The following is a 9,037-nucleotide window of genomic DNA, read 5'->3' as shown; positions in this document are numbered from 1 at the left end:
TTTAAGATGTTTATAAGCAATGGAAAATCCCTTGCTATTTCAGATACCTTTTTTTTTTCAAAGAGAAAAATGTTTTGCTTGAATTTTCAAATAATATAATATATTGTTGCCAATTTTTGTTGCATCTGTTTTAACACAGGCTTGACAGCACCATAGGCCAATGCCTCTTCTTACTGAAATGCAGTATCAACTGTTGATGCCTAGCACCAGGAGATATATTAGAGAGTGGTCTACTTAATGTGTTATTTCTTGGTTTTGAATTCTGCACTTCATACAAAACTATAATTGCTGACTTCAAAAATAAGTTTAAACCTAAGAAGCAGACATCCAGAAATGAAGAACATTCTAAATAGGGTGAATTGCAAAATATACCAACTAAAATCTTTGAGGAAAATAGATTTCCCCATTTCTGTAAACCAAGGCTTCTATCATCTCCAAAATAGCCATACAGTTTATTTTCTTATTTTTCTTTGAAGTGCATTTAAAATCTGAGTTTCTTATTTTGAGTTTTCTTCACTTGTTCATATCTACCGTTGGTCATATTCAGTGGTAAGTAGGGGGCTACCACAAAGCAAGGTGATTCCCTTACTTCCTTTCTCACTTCTTCTTGGACTTCACATTTTGCACCTAATTTCCTTTTCTTATTTCCTATTGTTATTATTATTATTATTTACAAATTTTAAAATCTTAATTCTACCATTGACTCTCTCTTTTTCCTCTCTGCCTTTTCCTTTTTTGAATCATTTGAGGGGCATATGAAGCTTCTCATCTTCTCATCTCAATTCTCATTTTCATTTTGCATTTGCTTGAAAAATTATTGTTTTTCTGCTGTATCAAATTCCCAAAGTCCTGATAGCAACTATACCGGGTAGATGGAACAATGGCAACTTTGAGCTTTTCATCATTGAAACTAACAAACAAAAAATGGTAGTTGGGGTCACTATTGATGAATCCTGACTAGAAGTGGTGAATTGTGAGCCATGGTTATCATTCCCTTTTACCATCTTATTACCCATTGACCACACATTAAAATTTTGACAATACTTGGCCAAATAATGTCTGGGTAGAAATAGTCAAGTCTTTCTTGATACAGTGAACTAGAAAACCAAACCAGATCTATTTTAAACACTATTTAAAAAAATATTGTCTCGAAAAATAGCAAAGCAGGTGTGGAGACATGTCTGCATCTCAAGAATGGTGATGGAGCAAATGGCACCAGTCCTGCTTATTCTTCAGCCGTCTTCCCAGTGTCTCTCCAACTCCTGGCTCCACCATCTCCTTCTGAGGTGTGGCTTCTTCCATATGAGAGAATATTTGACTCTGCATAACTTTGCTTTTGCCACCGTGAGGTGTTGAGTGTCTTCCTTAGTTGCAATGAGAAAAGTCTTGGTGAGGGACTCTGAGGGGTCTGGCATGGGCTTGAGCCGGGTAGTGTAACTGAGACACAGAAATCATGGTTGGAGAAAGGTCAGGGCAAAGTAGAAAATACTGTTCTCACAAGAATAGAAGTGTTCTAGACAACAGAGCAATAGATATTTACCACTGACTATTATTGCAGAGTGTTCTAACTGCTATTCTTACCCCTTTCCATCTCTAAATAGTCATTTCTGTAAGGATACAATCAATGGCTTCTTATGTCTGTTTATCCTATGTGTCTAGTAGTGTTAGGCACATAGTAAAATCACATTAAATCAACAGATGTTTATTGAATTAATAAATAAAGTCCTCTCGGTTGGAGATTTCTTTTGAGAGAAACAATCTTTAAAGTGGGAAAAAATAATGATCCATTTTCTTGTTTTATCAGTGTATCTCTTTACCCCACTGTCTGATCTGTGCAACTAAATGTTAGTGCATTGGATTACAAGTGTGTTTTATCCATCCTGTTTAACATAATCCAGAATCCAATGCCAGTTCAACACTCAGTAAATAAAATGTAATAATAGCACATGTCCTAGGCACCTTCACTGTCCAGTACATCCCAACCAGAAAGGGCCTCTAATTTATGTGCCATCTTAAACAGTAACTCTTCGCTTCAGGATATCTTAGATTCTATCAGTACTCTTGACCTTTCCTCTTCTACTCTAACAGCCCCTGGGACATCAGCCTGACTTCAGTTTGGCTGGCAATTCCTGCAGGCCCCTTTATTTTCTGTTAGGTTTCATGTCTCATGATTAATCCAGGACTGCCTTGTGACAAGCCACAAGCTTCTTTCCCATCCCACTCTTTGCCAACATTATACAAATCTGTATCCTTTGAATAGAGACATGGAAAACACTTGAGTATAACTGTATCTGCATTTATATATAATTTGGGAATTACTGCAAAACATTCAAGTTTGTAATGACATCATCAGTTCCTATTTTTTTCAATAAGCCAGAATAACTGCAAAACTAACCACACTAGACACAGCCACCTTTTTATCTTTTATAGGTTGCTCTACTCTAATTCTAACATTTTATTGTTTATTCAAATACTTAAGTCAAAATGAATTTCCAAAGATCTCAGATAACACGTAACTCACATAACTCACAGATGGCAACTGAAATACAGATCTTACTACAATCACATTAAATTTTTTGGATGCCATCTTATTAATTATGACATAAATGGAATTATAAACAAAGGAAACTGTTTAGATCCAGTCTCTGATGTGACATTTGGGCAAATCACTTCTCCCTTTTTTGTTTCTGTAGGCTGAGCTACAACTGAGTGTTTCAGTATAGTGCTAGAAGCACCTAGTGTGACTCTCCCTTTGATCCCAGATTGAGGGTTGGGGCACTCAGCTGAAAACTATTAGCATGACATGCTCCGTAGTCTAAGGCAATCAGTCAATAATTGGTGCTGAGCACTGCCTTACCAAGATGTGCAGGTAATGCTTTTATCATCAGTCACCTCCATCAATCTATAAAAAAGTGGGAAGAAGAGAGGGAAGAGAGTTCCTTAGAGTCATCAGCGACCCAGGCTGTGTGGGAAATGCAGTGTGAATGTTGAGGAAAGAATGTGGGCATGATCAGAGGATCACCCATGAATGGATGGTTACAGGAAGCAGTAGCTAACATTGCATGGCTTCCTGAAATGTCACCTTAAGGAACAGACTTGCAAATTATCCCCAGTGCCTCCCTCATCAGGGAGAAAAAAATTAGAGACAGAAGGCAGGAACAAGCATCAGCAACATCATGTGTCTGCAGTCCCAATTTTGGGTATGGCAAGGATATGTTAGCTTCCTGTGGGCCCTGTAGAAATAACCAACCTGGAGAAACCTCACCAATACTACATCCCAGAGAAGAGGCTCCATACAAGGGCCTGCAGCACAAATGAATAGGGAGAAGCCCTGAAAGGTGTGCAGAGAAGGACTTAAAAGGTCTAGCCAGGTAATTCCTTAATAGGAGGTCACCAAAGTACCTAGGCTACACTGCTCTGATTTCTGGACATCTTACCCTGGAGGTTATTAATGGAAAGTTGTTATTAGCTAAAAAAAAGTCTTGAAAAATTGACAAATCTGAAATTGCAATAGTTGAGAAAAAGGCTTCTTGGACCAGATGTAGTAGTTCCCACCTGTAATCAAAGTGCTTTGAGAGGCCAAGGTGGGAGAATCACTTTAGGCTAGGAGCTCCAGACCAGCCAGAGCAACATATCAAGACCCCAACTTTACAAAATATATGTTTTTAAAAGCTCCTTCTTTTTCTACCCATCTCCTCAACCCACTCCCAACACTACAGGATTGAAAGTGAAGCAGAAGGAAAAAGGAGAGAGTGCTAGGGCAAGCCACACCATCTGCTAGCTCCATTTATATTGCAGCTTCTCAGCTGCAAGTCCAGCCTTGTTTGTGTGAGGGAAGTATCTTTGATCTGGATATAACACTCAAGTCATACACAAAGAAAGACTCATGTTAATTACTGAAAACCACTGGAAAGTGAGTGTTTGACATCTCCTATAGATATCATTATGTGACAGAAAACATTCAATAAAGCAGAAAGTAAAGAAAACAAAGGTGATAAATATGACGCATATTCGGTAATTCCTTTCTCTATGGGAATACTTTCTAAGATACCTAGTAGATGCTTGAAACTAGAGATAGTGCTAAATTCTATACATATGTAGCTTACAGTTGATCCTTGAATAATGGATAACAGTGGGGGCCAATCCCTCACATAATAAAAAAATCTGTGTACAACTTTCTTTCTTTTTTTTTTTTCAGACGGAGTTTCGCCCTTGTTACCCAGGCTGGAGTGCAATGGCGCGATCTCGGCTCACTGCAACCTCCGCCTCCTGGGCTCAGGCAATTCTCCTGCCTCAGCCTCCTGAGTAGCTGGGATTACAGGCACGTGCCACCATGCCCAGCTAATTTTTTGCACTTTTAGTATAGACGGGGTTTCACCATGTTGACCAGGATGGTCTCGATCTCTCGACCTCATGATCCACCCGCCTCGGCCTCCCAAAGTGCTGGGATTACAGGCTTGAGCCACCGCGCCCAGCAAAATCTGTGTACAACTTTCTACTCCCCAAACACTTAACTCCTGGTAGCCTACTATTGATTAGAAACCTTACTGATAACATAAGCAGTTGATATACACATATTTTATGTTATTTATTATATACTGTATTCTTACAATAAAGCTACAGAATAAAATACTATTGAGAATAAAAGGAAGAAAAAACATATTTGCTCTTCTTTAAGTGGAAGTGGATCATCACAAAGGTCTTCATCCTTGGCATTTTCACATTGAGTAGGCTGAGGAGGAGGCAGAAAAAGAGGAGTTGGTCTTGCTGTCTCAAGGGTGGCAGAGATGAAGCAAAAACTCTGTGTAGGTGGAGCTGTGTTCAAACCAGCTTTGTTCAAGGCTCAACTGTATATTGTAATAGAAGTCAAGTGAATGTGGTCTCTTTCTTGCATGCACGTGCCCAACATCTTATTGCATGTAATATTTTTGGAACACGGTTTACCCCTGAAACATGGAAAGCAAAACCATGGATAAGTTAGAGCTACTGTGTTTTTTACAACAAAGGGTAAAATGCTTAAGGTGAGCAAAAAGTTCTCAAATAACAGTCAGGAAATCTAAATTGTCATCTTGGCTTCACCCGTATATCCTTGGGCAAGTCATTTCTCCCTATACCTCCTTAGTAAAAAGCAAGATTCTGTCAAAAAAATAAAGAAAGGAGAAAGAAAGAAAGAAAGAAAGAAAGAAAGAAAGAAAGAAAGAAAGAAAGAAAGAAAGAAAGAAAGAAAAAGAAAGGAAGGAAGGAAGGAAGGAAGGAAGGGAGTGCTAGTGAGAGACTAGAAACCTTTATTCTTCTATGACCTTTTACTAACACACATGTCATTCAGAAAGCGACAGCTGTGTATCATGGTTAATTTAATGCATAAAATTCCGTCAGCTAAGAGGTTGCTGGATAGCTGGTAAAATATTTGTTCTGGGTGTGTCTGTGAAAGAATTTTTGGAAGAGATTAATATTTGAGTCAGTAGATTGAATAAGCAAGATCTGACCTCATCAATGTAAGTGAGCTTCATTCAAGCTATTGAAAATCTGAATAGAACAAAAATGTGGAAGGAGGGTAAATTTTCTCTTATCTGAAGCTGAAGTATCCATCTTCTGGCATTGGACATCTGAAATCTTGACTCTCAGGCCTTCAGGCTCTGGGACCTATCCCTCCTCCCATAATAAATCTCTCTCTCTTTCTCTCTCCATTCATATATATGTTTTATTTCTCTGGAGAACCCAGACTAATATAGTTTGTCAGGTAAGAAAATACATTCCATAAATCTTGAAGTGTTTGCTTAGTTCTCTGTTCTTGGTATTTATTCACACAAAGAAAATTCACCTCCTTCTTTTACTGGTTCATATTTTGCCTTATCTTTCTGGTTTAAAAAGAAAAGAAAAAGTCGAAGACTATATGGTAAAATAATATTAAGACTAAAATATAGTATGAAAATCAGATTTTAAAGTGTCTATTAAAAAATAATAGAATTTAAATTACAAAAAGAGGCCCAGAGGTAAAAGACAGATAATTACAGCATTAAAGATATTTTTCTGTTTTAATTTGTAAGAACTACATAAACATATTTTTTAGAAAAATTATGTGGGCCGGTAAGCTTATTTTCCTTGATTATACATTAAGTCCTTTTACTGTATAAAATACTAGGATCTCAAAAAGGGAGAGGATGGGGAATTCAGTCACATGAGAAGTGAAATTTTAAAAAGAAGTGTTGATACACCCAATGGGGATATTCATTGTAAAATAAATTTTACATTATCTATGAATATGACAAGTGCTTTTTTCACTTTTAACTTAAAGAACTTAAAGAACAGCTTTCATATGACCCCAATTATTTATCTTGAGAAGAAAATATCAGGAAGAGTTAACTTTACAGAAATAGGAGTATACTGAATAATATTTAAGTTTTCATGTCCCATTTGTGATTAAAATTCAAGAAAATTAGAAATGTGGAAAATAAGTACTGCTCTGTACAGCCTATGCCAAGCACTAGTATGTGATAGAAATGCTAGAAATAGATGGGTTGCACTGGCTCGTGCCTGGAATCCCAACCAACACACCTTGAGAGGCTAACACAGGAATATCCACTGATTTCAGGAGTTCAAGACCAGCCTGGACAATATATCAAGACCTCATTTCTAGAAAAAGAAGAAAGAAAGAAAGAAAGAAAGAAAGAAAGAAAGAAAGAAAGAAAGAGAGAGAGAGAGAGAGAGAGAGAGAAAGAGAGAGAGAGAGAAAGAAAGAAAGAAAAAGAAAGAAAGAAAGAAACAATAGAAAGCAATAATTGATATAAGTTGTAATAGCACCACAGTGAAATTCCTGTAGAATGAGACAATAAATGATTCTATTTGTGCTGTGTTGAATAAGGAACTCCTAATGATGTTAGTGTCCTAATCCCCAGGACCCATGAATATGTTACTTGACATAGTGAAAGGGACTACACAGACTTGACTAATTTAATCATTTGATTTGGGGCATTGCCCTGAATTGGCTGGGTAGGACTGACATAATCACCAGGGTATTCATAGTGTAGAAGACAGGGGGATCAAGGTCAGTAATAGGAGATGGGATTATGGAAAGAAGAGATTGGAGTGATGAAAGAAAGGGGCCAACATTCCTGAACAGAGAATGCAGGTGGCCACTGGAAGCTAAAAAGACCAGGAAATGGATGTTCTCCTCACAACCTCCAGAGGAATGCAACTCGGTGGACATTTTAATTTTAGATCTTGATCTCTTGAGATGTAAGATAATTAGCTTGTCTTAAATCACCAAATCTGTGAAAATTGGTTGCACCAGAAATAAAAACCTAATAGACTAGCAACAATATGTTTATATTATTAAAACTATTTTTTCTAATATTGATAAATATTTCTGAAATTAAAATGATATGTGATAAAATTATTTTCCAAGGGAGTTTTTATGGTCTTTGGAAGAGATTTTTATTCCAAATAACAAAATTGAAATAATAATAAATAAATATAGTAGTCATCATTTATCAAGCACATTTTTATTTTCCAGGTACTCTGCTATTCTTCTAAATTATATTAACACATTTAACTGAATTCTCACACAGCCATATGAGCTAAGTGTTAATGTCCATTTTACCTAAATAAGGAAATGAGGTCTAGGGAGGGAATTAAGCTAGTCAATAGGAGAGTTTTCCAGTGCTGGGGCTGATTGTCCATCATCTGGAAGTTGGATTGGATGAGTAAGAGAAAAATAACCATTTAAAGAAATAAGCTTTTTAAAAAATGTTCTATTCTAGAATGAAAGATAAAATACATAATTTTTGTTGTTGCTGTTGACATCTGTCATTTAAGAAAAGGTTGGGAGGGCATTCTCCATTAATTGTAGAGTATCTACAAGGATAGCTTTAACTGTCTCACTGTAAAGTTTATTTTTAATTGGTACTGACATTGGAAACCAATCCGTTAGATAACTGATTTTGCCACCACTCTACATCTGTCATCAAAGTCAGTTTTACAGTGTATTGATATTCCTTTATACTTATTTCATAACTGTTTTTACTCTAAAATATCATTTTGCACATATGTCTGTATTACATATTTTGCTTTATTGTGGTTGACTTTGTTGCATTTCACAGATATTGAGTTTTTTACAAATTGAAAGTTTGTGGAAACCCTGCAACCTGCAAGTCTATTAGAACGGTTTTCCCAATGGCATGTGCTAACTTTATATCTGTGTCAGTTTGGGTAAGTCTAAAATAGTTCCCATTTTTTCATTATTACTATATCTGTAATGGTGATCTGTGATCACTGACCTTTGCTGTTACTATTGCAAATGATTGGGAACACCAGGAACAGCACCCTTATAAAATGGCAAAATTAATTGATAAAAGTGTGTGTGCTGTTTTCTTCGCTGTGAGCCTCCAAGATGACAAAGAAAAGAAGGAACAAGGGTCGTGCCAAAGAGGGCCACGGTCATGTTCAGCCTATTCGCTGCATGAACTGTGCCCAAGGACAAGGCCATTAAGAAATTCGTCATTTGAAACATAGTGGACGGAGGCCGCAGCAGTCAGGGATATTTCCGAAGCGAGCATCTTTGATTACTATGTGCTTCCCAAACTCTATGTGAAGCTACGTTACTGTGTGAGTTATGCAATTCACAGCAAAGTAGTCAGGAATCGATCTCGTGGAGCCCCCAAGGACCGAACATACCCACTCTGATTTAGACCTGCGGGTGCTGCCCTACAACCCCCACCAAAACCCATTTAAGAGCTGAGTAAAAGATTGAAGACAACTATTCTCGGAGAAAAATAAAACGGAAATTGTACTTGGAAAAAAAATAAAAAGTGTGTGTGCTCACTGCTCCTTCCACGGGTTGTTCTCTCCTCTCTCTCGCTTTCTTCTTCTGGCCTCTGTATTCCCTGAGATGCAAAAGTATTGAAATTAGGCCAATTAATAACTCTACAGAGGTCTCTAAGTGCTTAGGATAAAGGACGATTTGCACGTGTCTCACGTTAAACCAAAAGATAGGAATCATTAAGCTTAGTAAGGAAGGCAGAAGATAGCTCAAAAGCAA

General features: G+C 37.1%; 1 pseudogene; it reads left to right on the top strand.

Annotated features, from left to right (window-relative positions):
• The first annotated feature begins 8,389 nt into the window (after nt 1–8,389).
• LOC141581183 (small ribosomal subunit protein eS26 pseudogene) lies at nt 8,390–8,730 on the top strand (annotated as a pseudogene).
• The last annotated feature ends 307 nt before the right edge of the window (nt 8,731–9,037 follow it).

Source organism: Saimiri boliviensis, chromosome 1, assembly GCF_048565385.1.
Source record: "Saimiri boliviensis isolate mSaiBol1 chromosome 1, mSaiBol1.pri, whole genome shotgun sequence".
NCBI classification, from domain to species: Eukaryota; Metazoa; Chordata; class Mammalia; order Primates; family Cebidae; genus Saimiri; species Saimiri boliviensis.
Note: the sequence above shows the minus strand (reverse complement) of the source record. Positions and strands in the feature narration are given on the sequence as shown.